The sequence below is a fragment of the Lactuca serriola genome, chromosome 4, assembly GCF_051521515.1.
Source record: "Lactuca serriola cultivar US96UC23 chromosome 4, Lser_US96UC23_V15, whole genome shotgun sequence".
Lineage (NCBI taxonomy): Eukaryota > Viridiplantae > Streptophyta > Magnoliopsida > Asterales > Asteraceae > Lactuca > Lactuca serriola.
Window position 1 is genome coordinate 192,842,844 of NC_136411.1, and position 21,633 is coordinate 192,864,476.

A 21,633-nucleotide genomic window follows, 5' to 3' on the forward strand; every position below is an offset into this window, starting at 1 on the left:
TGAAACTCCTAGATTCTTTGAGCTTCATTGAACTTTTCAATGGCATGTTTCAATCTCGAGTGTGCCCTTCATGTTTTGTGACTGGGATGCCGAGGATCACAAAACAAGGTGTGAAGTAACGATGCAAATTACTTGGTACCCTTAATATTTACCCCTCAATCTATGTGTCAGTTAACCACACGCACTCTACCGATACTATGATAAACATTAAGTTACCCTTTGCCTACCTTGTTAAGTCTAGGTTAGTGTGTCGGTTAACCACAAACGCTCCACTAACGACTTAATCAAAGTGCAAAGTGTAATTTCGTGGGTTAGCACCTTATTCACACTTTCCTAAAGTAACTAAGATTAGGAATTTATAAAAACATTTAGTTACTTTATATTCATCATACTTTTAATGAAGAATTAAAGTCCTTCTCTTACCCATTCGGCTAACGACACTCCACCCATCAAGGAAGCAGTGGGTGAGAGTGGACACCCATTAAGCTGCCATTTTATAGGCAGCAACCTTATACCTCCTTATAGACCGGCTTCGTGAATGAGACCTACTAACGGTAAAACGACTTTTTCTTATACATATATAATTATTATTAAACTTATAATATTATAAAAGTATAAGGGTTGAATTTTAACTTTTAAAATTCTAGGGGTTGGAACTAAAGTTTTTAAGGTGACTCTACATGTTCCAAAACTTGAGGGCAAGTTTTCTAACTTTCAAAACTTTTCATCTTTCATAACTTATGAGTTAATGGTTTATTAAAATGAGAGACTTTTCATTTTATGTAACCTGTGTGTTTCATAATGGACTTTAAAAGAGTGACTTTTGCTAATCTATAACTTGAGGACAAATTATGGATTCCATTAAAATACATAATGATCAAGAATTAAACTAACAAGCAAGTTACAAATAATTCATATGATCTTCTATACTCATAAGTTCATGAACATGCATATCAACAATTTTGAAGAATCATAAATAAACCATATAAAACTTGAAATTTTGATGATAACCTTTGAAATTGGATTAGCATAATCATTACCACATCAAAAACATGTTTTAAGGTTCAAAAAATAGTTTAGGGTAATGATCCTCATCCAATACCAAGCAAAACTCTGAAATTCTGCATATAGGGACATTACCACGTCGTGGTAAATACTGTCACGTCGTGGTGAGCAGTCAGATGCTAAAAATGTAGAATTTCAACTTTTGAAAAAAAACATGTAGCATCAAGTATCAAGAAAACAAAACTAGGCTATGATACCACTGAAGGGTTTTGAGCATTCTAACACTCCTATGGTGTACATTCAACTCTAGAAACCTTGGATCTATGTTTTTTCTATGATACATGCAAAATTATTTTTCCAAGGTTCATAGCCTATCTAGCATACATGGGGAACTTTTAAACATAAAAGTTAGTAAGAAATACATACCTTTAGTTGCTTTGATTCCTTGAGAACCTTGTGAGCCTAGCACCTCAAATGTGATGCCTCAAATGTCTCACACAACACCAAAACACTTGGAATAACTTAGAGAGAAATGCAAACACTCTAGAAATTGGCTAGCCCTCACTTTTCTTACTTAGTGGCCGATTTTGGTCTACAACATGATGCTTATATAGTGTGTCATAATTAGGTTTACACCATGTAAACCCTAATTGACATGGCTTTTCATTTCATGGATCCATAGGTTCAAAAACACCATGGAGACTCCATGGAGCATCTTATGGGTTTTAGCCCAACTTGATAAACCATGGATCATTAGCCTACTATTCAAGAACGGATGATTTACACAATCAACCCATATATTTAATTAGTCTTCTTTTGATCACTTAATTAATTCCAAATTAATTCTTGGTCAATACTAATTAAATAATATTATTAATATATTAGAACTTATAATATATTAATAAACCATAAGTGTCCTTCCTCTTATTTTAGTCTACCCAAGTGCATGACGCCATGCAACCAAAATAGACCATGCTAATCGAGTCAAGTACATTCCAGAAATAGTTATGAACTTAGACACCTAATCCAACAGTTAGATCTTAACATAAATGAGGTCTCTTGTGTATAAAAATGCAACCTTTATCAGTATTTGGTCCATGAAAGAGTTAGTTTATCTGTTATGGTTTTTTTTGAGTGTTGGGCCTTATTAAGTCTTGTATGGGAGTAAAGTTGCAAACTTTACATGTTAAGTCACTTTCTATAATCAGATATGAGAGCTTGTCATGTTGGCTTAACCGAATAAGTGCTTAATGAGTTGGGTTGGTTTTCTGCAGAGTATGTGGGGCGTAATTGGCTCGTACACTGAGCGTACTGGCCGCGAAAGGAGTACCCCAAGCGTAAGTTTGAGTACGCCCGTCGTACTCAGATGTTTGACTTTTGGGTTGACTTCGTCGGGTTTGGGCCATATTTTGGGCTTTTAGAGTTTGGGCCATGTTGGGCCATTGGAGTTATGACTTTGGCCCATGGATAGACTATGGACATTCTTGAGAATAGGTCCATGATGATTTTTAGGCCCAATTTGGAAGTTAGGCCTTAGTGGGCCTTGGGATGCCATTTAGGAATTTGGACCTTTTGAGCAAATTTGTTGGGCCTTGGTTATGGGCCAAGTAAGAAAAGGGTAAAATGGAATTTTACCCTAGATATTAGACAAGTAACTTAGATTTTGGATTATGAGTCGAGATCCAATTATTAGTTGGATATTATTTGATGATGTTAGCATGGGGATTTTCTAGATCAACAAATCGAGATTGTATCTAAGAGGTTCAACAGCTTGAGGTGAGTTTCCTCACTTTGTTTAGCAGGTCGAAGGCAACAATGCAAGCCCACGGTTTATTATGTTTAGGATACTAGTTGCCTACATTACATGTGTTATGTGTTTATATTCATACCGGGCGGGGCCCGATGCCCAAGGGGGTGGGGGCTGATGATTATCTTGTAAGCCATTTATATTTGTGATTTTTGCAGGTGTTTATATGTTTGAATATATAATTGGTGGGGCCCGATCCTAGGGGGCCTACTACATATCAAACATATAGTAGGCCCCGCCCATCATCGGCCCCCGCTCGACATGAAATCTTCATCATATTGTGGTGTTCTTGAAGGTAAAATCGATTTCTACTTCACTATTCCTTCAAGTTTTACTATTTCTTCTTCTCCATAAAAACTTTTCCTTGAGATTATTCACATGCATGTTCATAACCACGATTCTTATGATTATGGTGATATACTTTCACCCAAAACCCAACATGCATGTGATGATCTTCAAGCTTAGAGGCTTGATCATCAAAGTTTGTTGTTAAAAAGCATTCAAATAGGTTCATAAAAGATTTATTCCCAAATAAATATCTAAAATTTATTTTCTGATCAAATCCAATTTTTCTCAGGATTCCATCAACAAAATGAGATGTTCGACAAATTTTCAGGAAATAATTCATTTTTCTCGAATTATTATAATTATTGCAAGAAAATAGGAAAATAAGTCATATAAAATACTTTCTGAGGTTTGTAAATCCTAGGTAAATTCATGGATGACTCCTAAAGTGAATGATGACATCTCAGTGATTTTCATTGATATTTGTTACTATTTGCTATGGTTTTTAATCTTCTTTTTATTTAATTTAAATAAATCATAAAACTACTTTAAGGAATTTGAAAAGGCTATATATTATTTTTCACGGATACTACATAATGTGGAGTACTCATAAAAGTATTTTCAAAATTTTTCATATTGCATTCCTATTTTTCACCGATTTTTGTATTTATAATGGACTAATAATGGAAAAAATAGTTCTTCTCATCTAAAATTCATGAAAATTTATTAGAAGATCTTATAATATATTGGAACTCCAAATAAAAATTTGGATGATTTTTATGTTCAGTATGCTATTTGTCTTATATTTTCTAAGATTAAACACACTTAAATCCACAAAATCGGATTACAGTATATAAAAATAACCATTGGTATTTTTCCCGGATTATTTACACAGTAAATGAGGTTTACAAAAAAAAATTATAATTTAATATAACTATTTGATAATTATTCACCAATTAATGATTATTTAAGAGAATAAAACAAAGAAAAATAGCCAATTTAATTGAACAATGTTTTTTATCTTTTTCAAGGCTTTTATATGTAAAATAACAGTGTTATAAAATTTTTGGGTAATTTTGGAAACAGTATTTTAATTATTTCCATTTTTGTTAGAATAAATGCACAAAAATCATAAAATCGGGATAAACTATGTAGAAACAAATTTTTATATTTTTTCCAGCTTAAGTACATTTAGTGGCAGTATTATAAAAAGTTTAGGAATTTTATCATCTGGATACTATTTTTCACAAATTAATATTGTTATGAAGGCTTAAAAATTGGGAAAAATAGTTAATCACATTAAACATTCAAGGGAAAATCTCAGAAAGACCTCAACTGTGTTTCGAATGAAAATGCAAAGATTGAGAATTTTTGGAAACTGTTTGATAATATTTTGGATTTTTAGTTGTTTAAAACACCTTTAAATGTATTCAAATACCCTCAATTAATATTACAAAAATATGGAAAATAATATTCAAAATTATCTTAATCACATGAGTTATAAAATTTTACCATTTCAGAAAAATGTTTGTAACTTAAGAATACTAGATTTTGACACCATATTGGCATAATTCAATTGTAGTAGTGGGTATACTAGTATTAGCTTTCTATTAGAGACTCATTAGTGTGTAACATCGTGTAGGAATCGATAGTGGTACAAGTGGAACGTAGTTGAAGGCACCATTTGCATCATCTCAATGCGTATTATGAGTATTCACGACTTCCCCTATTTTCAGTTTTTAAATTTGCTGAGGTGGAAAAGCATGTCCTAAACTTTTTTATGCTCTTTGTATTTATTTTGACTCGTATCAAACTTGGTTTCTATATTTCGTATGTATGTTTATGTTACTTTAATTCACGAGGATTGTATCGCGGTTAAGTCCCTAGAATCTCTAGACACAACTCATTAACTCTTTTGAGCCTATGGTTATTATGGATAGCGCTATCAGGAGGTAGACAACTCCTCACTCGCACGATACGCTTGAGTGCATTTTACAATTTTATACACTATGTTTGTGATACACATAGTAGTCAATAGGGTATGATTCGTTCATTAGGCTTGGGTTGTGAACTCATGAATGGAATCTTTATGCACATACGAAACTTGTATTCTCATGTTAGCAACGACACTTGTATACTTATTTTAGCAATAAAACTTGTATACTTATTTTGGTAATGAAACTTGTATTCACATGTTAGCAATGAAACTTGAATACTTATTTTAGCAATGAAACTTGTATACTTATTTTGGTAACGAAACTTGTATTCTCATGTTAGCAATGACACTTTTATACATATTGTACCAATGAAACTTGTATACTTATTTTAGCAACGAAACTTTTATGCTTATTATAGCAACGAACTGTGTCTCTCATTACGACAACAAACTTTTATTGTTGAAAACTTATATACTTGTTTTAGCAATGAAATTGTTCGTTCCTTGTTACAATGAATATTATTTCGATTCTTGGAAACTCATTTTAGCAATATACTTTTATTATTGGAAACTTTCATCGAAACTTTGATTTCAATTCATGGAACCAATATTATTTTGTTTATCTGTGAGTACTCACCAACCATTTTTATAGTTGACGCTCGTTTTACATGCTTTTTCAGGAGTCATCGAGTAAGTGGCACATAGGGACACATCACTGTTAAGAGCATTCGTATGTGTTGTATTTCAATTTACATCATAATTTCTTTTAAAATTTGTTCAAACCCTTTGATATGTGCATATTTAGTTCATATTAAGTGTAGATTTTTATTCATTTATTAGCTAAATTATTGCATTTCATGGACAAAAGGTACTTAAAAGTGTTTGAATTATGTTTTCAGTCCAAAAGTGAAGCTCGGAAGCAAAAGGAAGCAGGAGAAGCGGTTGAGAGCTCGAGAATGGAACAAAGAAGAAAAACACTAAAAATAACACCTACTCAGCGAGTAGGGTCGACTACTCGGCGAGTCCAAGCGAATATTCGAGAAGATAAAGACTCGGAGACCCAGAGACTTATCGCATACGGGGACTGAGAGATGGACTCAACGAGTTGGCACCTGACTCGACGAGTCGTCTCGCATATATAAAGATAACATCTCAGAACGATGGAGGAGAATTCTGGAACGATTCTGGAGAGTTTAGCTGCGATTGAAGAGTCAGAAAAACCCTAGAGGACGAAGATACAAGCTAGAATCCAATTCCGAAGGAGATTTGAGGCAAATTTCATCATTCTACTTAATCTTTTGTTTTTCATTATGGTTAAACAATTAGAATCTGTTTGTTTGCTGTTATTTACTTCAATCATGAGTTAAAACTCTTAAACTTCTGTTTGGGGATACAAAATTGATACTATGGTTTGATTATTGGCAGGATTAATTTAAAGTTGGTGATTTTTTTATTTTTAGCTTGCTAAAGAACCTTGTGTGTGAATGATAATTAATTTTCTGTTAATAGGAAGGTAATTGAATAGCATGGATATCTATTGATTATCAACCTCATATGCTATGTGACCACTTTGTCATATGTCTAGGATTAATGAACATGAAACTAGAATTAATAAGAAAATTGAGTAAATTCATGTGTGAGCTTGTGTGATGAGCATCAACAAGAGGTTAACTAAAGGACCAAATTAGTTAACCATTACAAGTCCAAATTAACCCGAATAAATAACCTAGTGAATTGAATTAAATTAGACAACTGGCCACTGTTTGAGTTAGTTTGTTCTCTAAGGATTAGTGCAACGAACGCCAATCTAATCACTTGAATCGGTAACCAACAAAAGAGTTAATCCATCGCACATTACCTTGAAATCAACCATAGGATCAATTGAGTTGAACTAAACAGAAGTTCCTTCCCATTATTGAATCTAGTTAATTCTTTGTTTTTCTAAGTTTTAGATTAAGTAATAGTTAGTAAGTTTCTAGTCTTGTAAAACTAGAGAAAACCCCTTACTTATTAATTAATTTAGATAGAATTAGTTTTTAGTTTTAATTTACCGTTCCCTGTGTTCGATACCCTACTTATTTAACTATACCACAATTGATAGGTCTACTGCCTTTGTGTGTTTATTTTATAATTAAAAGTAGGTTTAAAACTAAGTGAGTTTGCACACATCACCCATTGTAAATTTCTAATGATTTTTAATATTATGGTTGGTGTTGTCTTTTAACTTTTGCTATGAAACCCTTTATACTGCCACGCCTCGTGTTTCCACTTTAGCGGGGTGTGACAAGTATGTTTTCCCAAAATAACCATACATGTTTTATGATATGATTTGAATTGTGGATCTACGAATTGCATGCTAGCTAGGGCTAAGGATCTACTCAGTATTTGCATGATAGAATGCTAGGAGAGATGCCTTTATATGCCTATTGTATGAGCTTGTAGACTTGCATGCTAGTACTGATCAGTCGGTGATAGGATGGCCAGTTTAGGTTATACTTGTTCTGATTACTCGATGCTTGAATGTTGCTTGCTTTGTGCTTTTAGGAGTTCCTATTAACTTCAGCTAACTAATAAGCAAATACACTAATTTACATATTTTTGTGACTAAATACTTTTAGAAGGTTAGGTTTTAACTCTATTGTGCACCTCTTGTCTGAGTCCAAGCGTTGTAGTGTGATACTTTTCATTCGAAGAATTATCTGGTGTCGGCTATATGTGATTGTATTCGTGAGCTTGTTAGAGGATGGTAGAGGGAGTTCTTTCTGTAGCTGATGGCGGCGAGTAGTGTGGTGGTTGTCCTAGAAAAACCTAGGAAGATATTTATTGTTGGGAGCCTTGTCTTGTTAAGGATTATATGTATGGATAAGGAGTGACTTGGGGGATTCAAAGCGATCCTTGAGGAAAGTACGGATAGATGTGGAATGTAGTATGGGCCCGTACTACTGGAAGTAGAGGATCCATACACGAGCCAAGGAGAGCTACGATGAAACTAGGAAGCTTGTAGAGTATGAGACTCCTCGATATTTATTTACACGTGTTCTGATGGTATGAATGGTGTATTTTCAGTATGGTGAGCCTTCAAGGAATAGCAGTTAGTGGTTCTGGTGCTGGTGAGGGTTTCGGCTCGGGTTTGGAGTCGGGCAGTTGGATGATTAGACGTGGGAATTCATTTCGTCTGAGATTACCCTCATCATACTTGAGCAGACTCATGTGATCTTTGGTATGGTTAAGGAGGTAATTCTGGAGATTTTGGATGAGCGTTTTTCGGTCTGAGATGGTGGCATTGATGCGAGCTCGCACGTTTACCTTCCATGAGTTCCGAGCATGTGGGACTCCAGAGTACTTCGAGGAGAAGGACCTGACCGCGAGCAGGAAATGGTTAGCAGATGTCGCTAACATCTTCTTCACTAGCCCTTGTCCCGATGGGGAAAAGGTCAGACTTGTTTCCTGTCTTTTGAAAGACATAGCTCGAGATTGTTGGGAGGAGGTTGGGCACTCCGTGGGTGATTAGGCGGTTGATTTAATGACAAAGGATGACTTTGTGACTAGATTTCAAGCTCAGTTCGCACCGGTGACTGAGGTGCAGCAGTTGGCGAGGGAGTTCCACGACCTTCGCCAGACTACTAAGACGATGGCCAAGATCACCGCAATGTTTTGCGAGAGGGATTTATTGGTTTCACAGTATGTGGTAGATAAGGAGATGAAGAAGGTGAGATACCATGACATGTTTAGGAATGATATTCGGTAGTTCCTGATCCAATCCAGTTGCAAGACACTGTTGGATATGATTTCGAAAGCCAGAGAGATGGGGATTGATCAAGGGATGGAGAAGAAGAGGAAGCCAGATCATGCACAAGGTTTAGAGAGTTCAAGAAAGAGGCCCAAGGTATTTGATTCGAGATTGAGAGGCCAGTAGGTCCGGAGCCACTGTGGAAAATGCAGAAAAGCGCACGATGAGGCAAGCATGGTGGGTGGTTCTGGATATTTCAAGTGCAGTCGGACGAGTAATATTAGTAGGGATTGCACTACTACTACTACCACCACTACCCTAGTATCTGATCTTATTTACTTCCATTGCAATCACAGTGGCCATAAGAAGGCCAGTTCTCTGAGTATAGCAGCGGCAGGACTAGTGGTAGCACCTTCTCTAGCGACTCTACGGATTACTAAGCGCCGTCAGAGCAAGGCGGATGCGCTGGTGGTGAGGAGCGGGACTTTTCAGATGACAGCCGAGGAGGCTCGCGCATCACCTAATGTGGTGACGGGTATGTATCTTCTCTTTATCTCTTTATTTATGTTGATTTGCCTTCTTATATTTATGTGTTTTATTTTTGGATCGTTCCTTGTTAACGATATATTTGCGTTGGTATTATTTGATTTGGGGGCTACCCGATCTTTTGTATCGCTTGTGCTTAGCTAGAGGTTTGTTGGAGCTCCTAGTGAGCTAGATTATCCTTTAGAGGTTGGGATTACGAATGATCGATCTGTCCGGGTATCGACAGTTCATCTGCTTTTTGTTCTTGAGATGTTCAACAAACAGTATTCGATTAGGTTGGTTTGAATCCTTTGCGCGGGCACAAGTTTAATGTTTAGATGGATTGATTGAGCCCCAATAGGGCAGTGATTGACTGCGAGCATCAGTTGGTACATATTCAGACCCCTAGTAGGGGAGATTTAGTGGTCCAGGGAGGGAGAGAGAGAGAGAGAGAGAGAGAGAGAGAGAGCTCAGTGTGGGCCGATTCAATGTTCAACAGCTAAGGCCAGACATTATCTTCATTAGGGTTGTTCTGGATACGTTGCCTATGTTATGGATACCCATGTTAAGGGTAAGGTGAGTATGGATGATGTACAGGTTGTTCGGGAATAATCGAATGTGTTCCCAAAGGATTTTCATGTGGTACCTCCGAAGTGGAACTTGGAGTTGAGGATTGACCTAGTTATGGGTGCGGCTATGAAAGCCAAAGCACCATATCGGTTAGATCCTCCAGAGATGCAACACAGCTGCAGGAGCTGTTACACAAGGGGTTCATTCGATCGAGCAGCTCGCCATGGGGAGCATTGATGTTATTTGTGAAGAAGAAGGATAGGTCTCATCGGATGTGTATTGATTATCGGGATTTGAATAAGCTAACGTTGAAGAACCGCTATCCACTCCAGAGGATTGATGATTTGTTTGATCATCTTCAAGGTGCATCTTGGTTTTCCTATATTGATTTGCATTCAGGTTATCATCAGATGAGGGTTAGAGAGGAGGATGTGCAGAAGACGGCCTTCCAGACTCGGTATAGTCATTACGAGTTTGTAATGATGCCATTCGATCTCACCAATGCTCCAGCCGCGTTCATAGACCTTATAAACCGCGTATGCAGGTCGATGATGGATCAGTATGTGATTATATTCACTGATGACATCTTGGTCTATTCTAAGACCCATGAATTGCATGAGGAGAATTTATGGGAGTTGTTGGAGACCTTGAGGAGGGAGAGACTTTATGCGAAGTTCTCTAAATGTGAGTTTTGGTTACACGTTGTGCAGTTTCTAGGGAACCTTGTCAACCAGAACGGTATTCTAGTCGATCTGGCCAAGGTCGCCGTGATAAGGTGGGAGGTTCTGAAGTCTCCATCTGAGATTGAGAGTTTTCTTGGGTTGGTAGGTTAATATTCATTTAGGATTTCTCCAAGATAGCAATTCCTTTGACTCGGTTGATGAAGAAGACTGTTACATTTCATTAGGGGCCTGAGTAGCACACAACTTTTGAGACCTTAAGACAGAGTCTATGTGAGGCCCCTATTTTGACCCTACCAAAGGTTGTTGAGCATTTCATGGTTTATTGTGATGCGTCGATCATAGGTTTGGGTGTAGTTCTAATGCATAGGGGTCGTGTGATTACTTATGCTTTGAGGCAATTGAATCCTCAGGAGGCGAATTATCCGACACATGATTTATTGCTGGGGGCAGTGATTTTCGCCCTCAAGATTTGGCGACATTACCTCTATGGGGTCTGTTGTACTATTTACACAGATCAGATGAGCCTGAGGTATATGATTTGATCATTCAAATTTGAACATGAGGCAACGTTGGTGGTTGGATGTGGTGAATGATTATGATTGTGAGATCCTTTAGCATATAGGGAAGGCTAATGTGGTGGTCGATTCTCTCAGCCGCAAGGCGGTCGCGACTCCGATCATGGATATTTGTATGAAGATGAAAATGATTACTCCATTCTTGGAGAAGATTTGAGACGCACAGGTTGAGGTTCTTAATGAAGAGAACTGGAAGAATAAGCGTATAGTAGGTCAGGTGGCTTCCTTCAATTATGATAGTCGGGGATTATTGACTCTCCATCGGAGAGTGTGCGTTCCTTATTAGGGTGGTGCGCATCACGTTCTGATGGAGGACATGTACAAATTAATATTCTCCATTCATCTCGGAGCGACGCAGATGTATAGGGATCTTCATCCTGATTATTGGTGGTCGTGCATGAAGCGGGTTGTAGCTTGCTACGTGGAGAGGTTCTTGAACTGATGGAAAGTCATGGTCGAGCATCAGCAGCCTCATGGCAAGATGCAGCCATTAGACATTCTTGTTTGCAAGTGGGAGGAGATCACCATGTATTTCATTACGAAGTTCTCTCAGACAGCGCACGTATTGGATTCGATTTGGGTCATCATGGATCAATTAACCAAGAGCGCACATTTTATTTCGATTCAGGAGAGTATCTCTACGGAGAAGTTGGCCGAAATATACATCAGGGAGGTTGTGACACGACATAAGGTGTCGATTTATGTGGTTTGAGACAGGGACATCCGATTTACTTCTAGGATTTAGAAGTGGTTCCACGGTGAGTTGGATACTCATCGACATTTATGCATAGCCATCCAACCGTATACTGACTAACAGAGCTATCAACCTATCCAGACCTTGGAGGATATGCTTCGGGTGTGTGTATTGGATTTCGGTGGTAGTTGGGATACGTATCTTCCTTTGGCGGAGTTTTCGTATGACAACAATTATCATGCCAACATTGATCGACCTCCTTTTGAGATTCTCTATGGGAGGAAATGCAGGACCCCGATATGTTGGGGTGAGGTCGGTCAACGAGTCATAGGGAGTATCGAGGTAGTACTCAAGACTACGGAGTTGATCCAGCAGGTTCGGGGTAGGCTCCAGACAACACAGAGTTGGTAGAAGAGATACGTCGACAAGCGTCGATCGAATCTAGAGTTCCAGGTTAGAGATATGGTTCTCTTGAAGGTGTCACCTTGGAAAGGTGTCATCTGATTTTGGATGATGGGCAAGTTGGGCCCCAGGTACATTGGTCCTTTCAGGGTTTTGGTTCTGGTGGGTTGGTTTGCGTATCACTTGAATCTTCCCAAGGAGCTTAGTCAGATCTATAGCACGTTCCATGTCTCTTAGTTACAAAAAAATTTAGTGGATGATTCCTTAGAGGTTCCATTGGAGGATATTCAGGTGGATGATCGCCTAAATTATATCGAGAGACCGGTGGTGATTCTTGACAGGAAAACGAAAACCTTGAGGAACAAGTTTGTTGAGTTAATGAAAGTTCAGTGGTAGCACTGCAAGGGTTCATAATGAACGTGGGAGCTGGAGGACGAGATGAGGGAGAACTACCCAAAGTTATTTGGGGTAGCGGACTTCGAGGACGAAGTGTGATTCAAGTGGGGGAGAATTGTAACATTCGATATTTGGTATGTTTACCTTTTAACCCCTTAATGTAAATTTTCTTTCAACTTAGTCCCCAGCTAGTACGCGGGCCGTCCTCTATGCATACGCTTATCGTACTAGCTCTTTTTAGGATAGGGGTTCACACACGTACGTTGGGTGGGAGTACGCATGGCATACATGATGCAGGGGTAAACCCTAATTTTTAGGGTTTGCGCGCTATTTAAGCAACTTATACCACCCTTAGACGCTCTATTGATCAACCTCCATCACTCTCTACCCTAAAAACGAAACCCTAAGTATCATTTGTGAGCTTTGAGCTTGAAAGTGAGTTTTGGTGGTGTTTTTGGTGAATTAGAAGTAGAAGAAGAACACTTGGAGGTTGGTTGGGAGTAGCTTTAGCTTGTAGATCCATAGTCATCTTCATCTTAGCAAGTCATTTGAGGTACAAAGCTCCCATCTTGATGATTCCTTATGCTAGTTCCAGCACAGGGTGTTTTTTATGCATTTTTGATCTTTTGAGCTAAAGTTGAGTTTATGGTGTACTCCAGAATACATGGGGTTAGATATTAACACAAATGAGGTCCCTTGACCATAAAAAAACAACCTTTATTTGTTATTTTGGTCCATGAAAGATTTAGGTTCTTTGTTATGGTTCTTTTCGAGTTTTGGGCCTTATTAAGTCATGCATGGGAGTACGCTTAGTGTACTAAGGATGCATGAATGCGTATGGTGGCCACGTACGTAGGGCTTACATACAGATATGCGGGGTGTACGCAACAGAGGGCCAAAACTCTAATTCTCGGACTTAACACCTATTTAAACACCTTTAAGCCTCCTAGACCAAACACTAATCAGCCTCCATAGCCTCATTTTGCCCTTGTACACCAGAGATACCTTGTGAGAGTGTTTTTGAGGTTAAGGAGTGTATTTGTGGCCATTTTAAAGTTCATTCAAGAACAAGGAATTGCTAAGCAAGCATGGAGTGTCCTTAGGCTTCAAGAATCTACATCTAGTTCACCTTGAAGAGCTTATGGAGGTATAAAGTCCTCATCTTGCTATCTTATTCATTAGATCTAGTCAGGGTATCTATATTGTCCCTTTTTATGTTCATGAATTATCTCTGTAGAGTTGGAGCATCTCCAAAGCTTAGGAAGAGTAGATCTAAGGTCCTTTGACTCATTCATACCATAAAAATGGTGTCTTGATGGGTGTTTTGACCTCATGCATGGATTAAGACTCTTGGAAAGGTCTTAATGGGTTGTTGGGAACATATGGAACATGAAAAGGCATAAAGTTGCCAAATTTATGCCTTAGGACGTCTTAATGAACTTCGATCTAAAGATCGGATGTTAGAACATGAACTATTAAGCACTTAATGGAAGAAAGTGCTTAATTTGTTTGTAAGTTGGGCGTAATTCAGCGTATACAGTGCGTACAGCTCAGGGACTCAGTACGCTGCATGTACCAGGGTGGTACGCAAGGCTTCCACACTCAGATGGGCTTAAGTTCATTTTTTGGCTTGTAAGCCTTTTGGGCCTTAATCAGTCATTAGGCCTGGTCATGTTTTGAGTTAGTGGGACAATTTATCTATTTTGGTTCATGGCTAGTATAGTTGGGACTAATTGGGCCATGAGGCCCATTAATGATTTTTGACATGGACTTTGGGCCCATTAGCAAAGGCAGACTTTTGGGCCATTAGGAAAGGACTTGGGGCTTGGGTCCTTTAATTGGAATATATGTAACCATAACTTTGGGCTAATGATATTATTGTTCAGCATAGGTGGTTACGGACTGTTAGGAGAGCAGCTTTCAAATTCAGCAGACAGAGGTGAGTTTTCTCACCATACCAATGGGTCTAAGGCACCAAGGCCGGCCCATTTTATGATATGTAGATTGTTGATTGATTATGCATTATGTTAGTATGACATTTTCATGGAAGATGTCGTGGGGTTCCCGTGGCAGTAGATTGAGACAATGTAGGCGTTCCCATGACATTTGGTGTAAAACCTTGGAGGGTTTCCATGGCATCCAAGTATATTTGCATGTTTAACTTATATGATATGTTTTTGATAGTGAAGACCATGTGGGGGTACCCATGGCAGATAATGATGACCATGTGGGGGGTCCCATGGCAGGAAGACCATATGGGGGTTCCTATGGTAGGTAGTTAATACCACGTGGGGGTTCCAGTGGCACTAAGTAGAAGACCTTGGAGGGTTTCCATGGCATCCTTATATGTTGTATGCATGGCTTATGTGGTTTATGTAGCTTTTATAGCTAATATGGTATATATGATTATATAGATGGTGTGGGGTATGCTCTGGGGAACTCACTAAGCATTAGCTTACAATTTGCTTATTTGTTTCAGGTACTTCTAAGCCTAAAGGCAAGGGAAAGGATTGATGGCGCGACATGCATCTCCGACATTTGATTTGATGGGACACCCTGATATTAGAAATAAAATGTTAGTGTTATGGGTTTTGAAAACAATTGTCATTGATATTTCATGTTTATGGGAATGTTTTGATTAATTAAAAATCAAAATTTTATTTGGAAATTTGGGTCGTTACAAGTTAGCATCAGAGCCTTGATTTAAGGGATTCAGGCTCACTCTTGGGTGTGTAAGGACTCAAACTAAGGAAATGGTAAAATTGTTTTGAAAAATCAAAGGTTAAAACTTCTTAAATTGGAAAAAGGAGAGTGAAATTCATGTGATCGGTCGAGCTCAAGTAAGTGGTTCCCCAATATGTTAGCCATATGATACTGATATTTGGATTATGATAATCGGATGGATATTTCTATGTGTATGCTTTTAAAATTGTATACTGTTAGGAGCTTATAGCCTTAAAATGATTGATTTGGCCTTATTTCCTGTTCCTTGTCTGTTTGTGGTCCTAGGGTAGAATCTATTATTCAAAAGTCTATTTGATCCTGTTATGTGTATAATTTGCATTCATAAAGGCAACATGTTATGATTGAGTTCTGGTTTGATGTGGATGGAGAAAATCTTAGGATAGCCTAGGATTTGAGCTAGGTGGTAGCCTGTGAAATATGTTATGTTCTAGGACGAATTAGAGTTATCAGGTAGAGCCTTGGGGAAGGTACGTGTAGGTGTGGAAGGTAGTATTGGGCCCGTACTACTGAAAGCACAGGACCTGTAACCAAACCAATGTTAGATCTGGAAGCTCTAAGGAGAAAAGTTGTGGAAGGACCCCTTTTTGGATATCCTGATCATTATGTTTTATGGTATTGAGTACAGTATGGTGGTGACACAACATGGAGCTGGGGGATCAGGATCAGGAGCTGGAGCTGGGTCGGGCGATGGTACCAAGCCCATTGATGAGAGGCTGCATGAGCTTACATGGCCAAGGTTTCAAGGGGCATCCTTGATGCCACCCTCGTGATTTTTGGGACGGTCAAGGAAGGGATAATGGAGATTATGGAGGAGAGGCTCAGGTCATTCAGAGCCGAGATTGTTGTGGGCCAGGTCGGGGCCCGAACTCCCTCGTTCTGGGAGTTCAATGCATGCGGGGAGCCGGAGTTCTTCGGGGTTAGGGACCCTATAGTTAGCTGATGTTGGGTGGCAGACATGGAGAATGCCCAGCACACGAGCTTTTGCCCGGATGCAGAAAAGGTAGGGTTTGCTTCATGCATGTTAAGAGACCGAGCGAGGGACTGGTGGGAGGAGGCGACTAGCCATGTGGGAGTAGCCGGTATGGCTGAGAGGACATGGGCAAAGTTTGTCAGATGCTTGGATCTGGAGTTTGCACCACATATTGAGGTGCAATGACTAGTGAGGCAGTTCCAAGAACTCCAGTAAACCACCCAGATTGTGGCGTAGATCACCACCAAGTTTCGGGAACGAGCATTGTTGATCCCACAGTATGCTACAAATTAGGACATGAGGAGGACGAGGTATCATTCCATGTCAAGGGATGATATCTGAGAGTTTGTGAGCTTTAGAGGGTGCAAAACCCTGAACAAGATGGTGGAGAAGGCTCATGAGCGGGAAATGGAATTGGAGTTCCACACCAAGTGGAAACCAGAGGAGGCACAAACAGTTGTACATTAGGCTAAAAAGCCTAAGACCTCTGATTCTTCTGGTAGGGGCTTGTAGGGCTGTGACAGGTGTGCCAAGTGTGGGAGATCGCATGGTGGGGTTTGTCGGGCGTCAGGCCCGGTCTGTTATATGTGTCGTCAGTCGGGCCACTTGAGCAGTGATTTCCCTAAGAAGGGCTTGATTTGTTTCCACTGCAGCCAGACTGGCCATAAAAAGGCCGATTGTCCGAGGTTGCAGGGACGAGGAGGAGTGGTGCCACCCAGCTAAGGCAGATGCTCTAGTGGTGAAGATCCGCGCATTTCAATTGACTAACGAGGAGGCTTGGGCAGCGCCAAACGTCGTGGTTGGTATGTGTTTTATCTTTCCTGCTTGATATTGATTTGTATTGCTTATATGTATATATGTGCTCATGTATAAGGACATTTTTGGTCAATGGTATGTTGGCTCATGTTCTACTCGACTCGGGTGCTACCCGATCCTTTGTATCTCTTGTGCTTAGCAAGAAGTTTCATGATGCACCGGGGATTTTGGATTCCCCGCTTGAGGTTGAGATTACAGATGGCCGCACTGTGAGTTTTGCGAGGGTGTATCAAGACTGTGTCCTGAATGTGCTTGGGGAGAGGTTTCATGTTGATCTAGTCCTGATACCGTTGCGAGGGTTCAAGGTGATCGTCGGGATGGACTGGTTGGGGGCCAATGGGGCCATGATAGATTGCGAGCGCCAGTTAGTGAGGGTTCGAACCCCAAGTGGGGGAGAACTGGTTATTCATGGAGAAAGGACCTTGCAGGAGCCAACCCTCTGTTCAGTTGCGAGGGCTAGGAGACTTCTTCAACAGGGTTGTGCGGAATTTTTGGCATATATCTCAGATACGAGGGTTGAGACCTCGACGGATTTAGGCAGTGTACGAATTGTACAAGAGTTTTGGGATGTATTTCTCGAGGAGATACCTGGAGTGCCTCCAGAGAGGCATGTGGAGTTTCACATTGATTTGGCGTCGGGTGCCGCTCCGATAGCCAAGGCACCGTGCCGGCTAGCTCCGCCGGAGATGCATAAGCTATCTACGCAACTTCAGGAGCTGCTAGACCGATGGTTTATCCATCCAAGCAGTTCCCCATGGGGAGCACCGATCATGTTCATGAAAAAGAAGGACCAGTCACACATGATGTATATTGAATATCGAGAGCTGAACAAGCTAACGATGAAAAACCGTTATCCGTTATCAAGGATTGATGATTTGTTCGATCAGCTACAGGGTGCGTCTTAGTTTTCCAAGATTGGTCTTTCGTCGGGGTACCATCAGATGAGGACTTGGGATGAGGGTATACCGATAATAGCTTTCAGGACTCGGTATGGGCACTATCAGTTTGTGTTAATGCCATTCGGTCTCACTAACACCCCAACATCATTCATGGATCTTATGAACGGGGTGTGTAGGCCGATATTTGATCGGTCAGTGATCATGTTTATCGATGATATTTTGGTCTATTCTAAGACCAAGGATCTGCATGAGCAACATCTAACGGAGGTATTAGAGATATTGAGGATGGAAAGGCTTTATGCCAAGTTCTCAAAGTGTGATTTCTGGTTGAGAGAGGTGCAGTTTTTTGGGGAAGTCATCAACAAAGAGGGTATTTTGGTTGATCCAACCAAGATTGAGGCAGTGATGCGGTGGGAAGTGTCGAAGAATGCATCAGAGATACATAGCTTCTTGGGCCTAGCAGGGCACTATTGGAGATTCATCCAGGATTTCTCCAAGATTGCGGTGCCTTTGACCCGCTTGACCAAGAAGAAATGTGTCATTTCGATGGGGCCCGAATCAACAATTGGCTTTCGAGAACTTGAGACAAAGGTTATGTGAGGCTCCGATTTTAGCACTGCCCGATGGGTAGGTGGATTTGTTGGTGTATTGTGACGCGTGTATCACGGGGTTAAGTGTTGTACTAATGCAGCAAGGGCATGTGATCGCGTACGCCTTGAGGCAATTGAAGCCTCACGAGGAGAATTACCCTACTCACGACCTGGAATTAGGGGCAATGGTGTTTCCCCTCATGATTTGGAGGCACTATTTGTATGGAGTTAGATGCACCATCTTCATTGATCATAAAAGTTTGAAGTATTTGATGGATCAGTAGCACCTGAACATGCGGAAGAGGAGGTAGTTGGATGTACTGAAAGATTATGATTGTGAGATCTTGTACCACCCAGGAAAGGCCAATGTGGTGGCCAATGCATTAAGCCGCAAGACGGTAAGTACTCCGATTAAGGATGTCTGGTTGAGGATGATGGTCATCTCTCCACTGTTAGATATGATTAAGAAGGCTCAAGTGGAGGGTTTGAAGAAAGATAACTAGAATATAGAGCGGATTTGGGGCCAATTTCCCTTGTTTGTACAGGATGGTCGGGGACTCTTGACATAGTGTGGCCGAGTGTGGGTGCCAGTGACTAGGGGAGTGAGACAAAAGATATTGGAGGAGGCATATAAGTCCAAGTTCTTTATATATCCGGGAGCTACAAAAATGTATAGAGAACTGAGGTTAATCTACTGGTGGCCTTGTATGAAGCCGTAGATCACCTGGTTTGTGGAGCGGTGCTTGACATGCAGGAAGGTCAAGGCCGAACATCAACGGCCTCATGGCAAGGTTCAACCACTACCCATTGCTATGTAGAAGTGGGAAGAGATGAGCATGGACTTCATCACGAAGTTACCGAGGACAACAAGGGGTGTGGATGCCATATGGTTTACTGTGGATAGATTGACGGAGAGTGTCCATTTTATTCCGATCTCCGAGAGCATCTCTGCTGAGAAATTAGCAAATATTTATGTACGAGAGGTGGTGGTTAGGCACAGGGTGCCGGTGTCAGTGATATCTGACCGGGATGTTCGGTTTACCTCCATATATTAGAGGAAGTTCCATGAGGAACTGGTCATGCAGTTACACTTCAACACTGCATATAACCCCTAGACAGACAGAAAGAGTCAGCGGACGATCCAGACGCTCGAGGACATGCTGCGGGCATGCGTTCTGGATTTCAAAGGCAGTTGGGATACATACCTCCCACTAGCAGAGTTTTCATATAACAACAGTTACCATGCTAGTATCGACCGGCCCCGTTTGAGATGTTGTATGGTCGGAGGTGTAGGACCCCGGTTTGTTGGGGTGAGGTAGGGCACCGAGTCATGGGGAGCACCAAAATGGTGCTCAAGACTAGCGAGTTGATTTAGCAGGTGCGCGACTAACTACAAGCTACACAGAGCCGTCAGAAAAGCTATGCTGACCCGCGCCAATCGGATCTCGAGTTTCAGTTGGGGGATTTTGTTTTGCTGAAAGTGTCACCATGGAAGGGTGTCATTAGGTTTCGAAAGAGGGGCAAGCTAGGGCCTTGATATATTGGACCATTCAGGTTTTCGGCCCAGGTGGGTAAGGTGGCTTACCGTTTGGATCTACTGGACGAGCTCAACCAGATACATAACACTTCCATGTGTCTCAGCTTCGGATGTATGTCACAAATGAGGCCGCAATTATTTCATTGGACGAGATTCAGGTTGATGAGAGCCTGAACTACATTAAGAGACCCATTGTGGTTTTGGATAGGAAGATCATGGTTCTTTGTAACAAGGAGGTGAAGCTGGTGAAGGTGCAATGACAGCACTGAAGAGGCTCCTAATGGACATGGGAGCCGAAGGACGAGATGCGGGAGCATTACCCCAATCTATTTGCGTTTACGGAGTTCACGGATGAAGTCTTGTCCAAGTGGGGGAGAGTTGTAACACTCTAAATCATGTATTACGCTTTATACCCCTGAAATGGGAAAATGGCATAAAAGGTCCCTTAGTACGCGGGGCGTACTCCAGGAGTATGCTTAGCGTCCTAAGGATGCATGAACGTGGAAGGTGGCTGCGTACGCAAGGCGTACATATAGGTACGTGGGGCATACGCGACAGAGGGCCAAAACTCTAATTCTCGGACTTCACACCTATTTAAACACCCTGAAGCCTCTTGGACCAAACCCTAATCAGCCTCCCATAGCCTTATTTCGCCCTTGTACACTAGAGATACCTTGTGAGAGTGTTTTTGAGGTTAAATAGTGTATTTGTGGCCATTTTAGAGTTCATTCAAGAATAAGGAATTGCTAAGCATGCTTGGAATTTCATTGGCTTCAAGAATCTGCATCTAGTTCACCATACAGAGCTTTTGGAGGTATAAAGTCCTCATCTTGCTATCTTGTTCATTAGATCTAGTTAGGGTTTCTATATTGTCCCTTTTTATCTTGATGGATCATCTCTAGAGAGTTGGAGCAACTCCAGAGCTTAGGAAGAGTAGATCTAAGGTCCTTTGACTCATTCAAACCATTAAAATGGTGTCTTGACGGGTGTTTTGACCTCATGCGTGGATTAAGACTCTTGGAAAGGTCTTAATGGTTTGTTGGGAACATATGGAACATGCAAAGGCATAAAGTTGCCAACTTTATGCCTTAGGACGTCTTAATGAACTCATATCTAAATATTGGATGTTAGAACATGAAGTATTAAGCACTTAATGGAAGAAAGTGCTTAATTTGTTTGTACATCCGGCGTACATCAGCGTACGCAGCGCGTACAGCTTAGGGACCTAGTACGTTGCGCGTACCAGGGTGGTACACAAGGCGTACACACTCAGATGGGTTTGGGTTCGTTTTCGGCATGTAATCCCTTTGGGCCTTAATCAGTCATTAGGCCTAGTCATGTTTTGAGTTAGTGGGTCAATTTATCTGTTTTGGGTCATGGTTGCTATGGTTGGGCTTTATTGGGCCACGACGCCCATTAACGATTTTGGATATGGACTTTGGGGCCATTAGCAAAGGAATAATTTTGG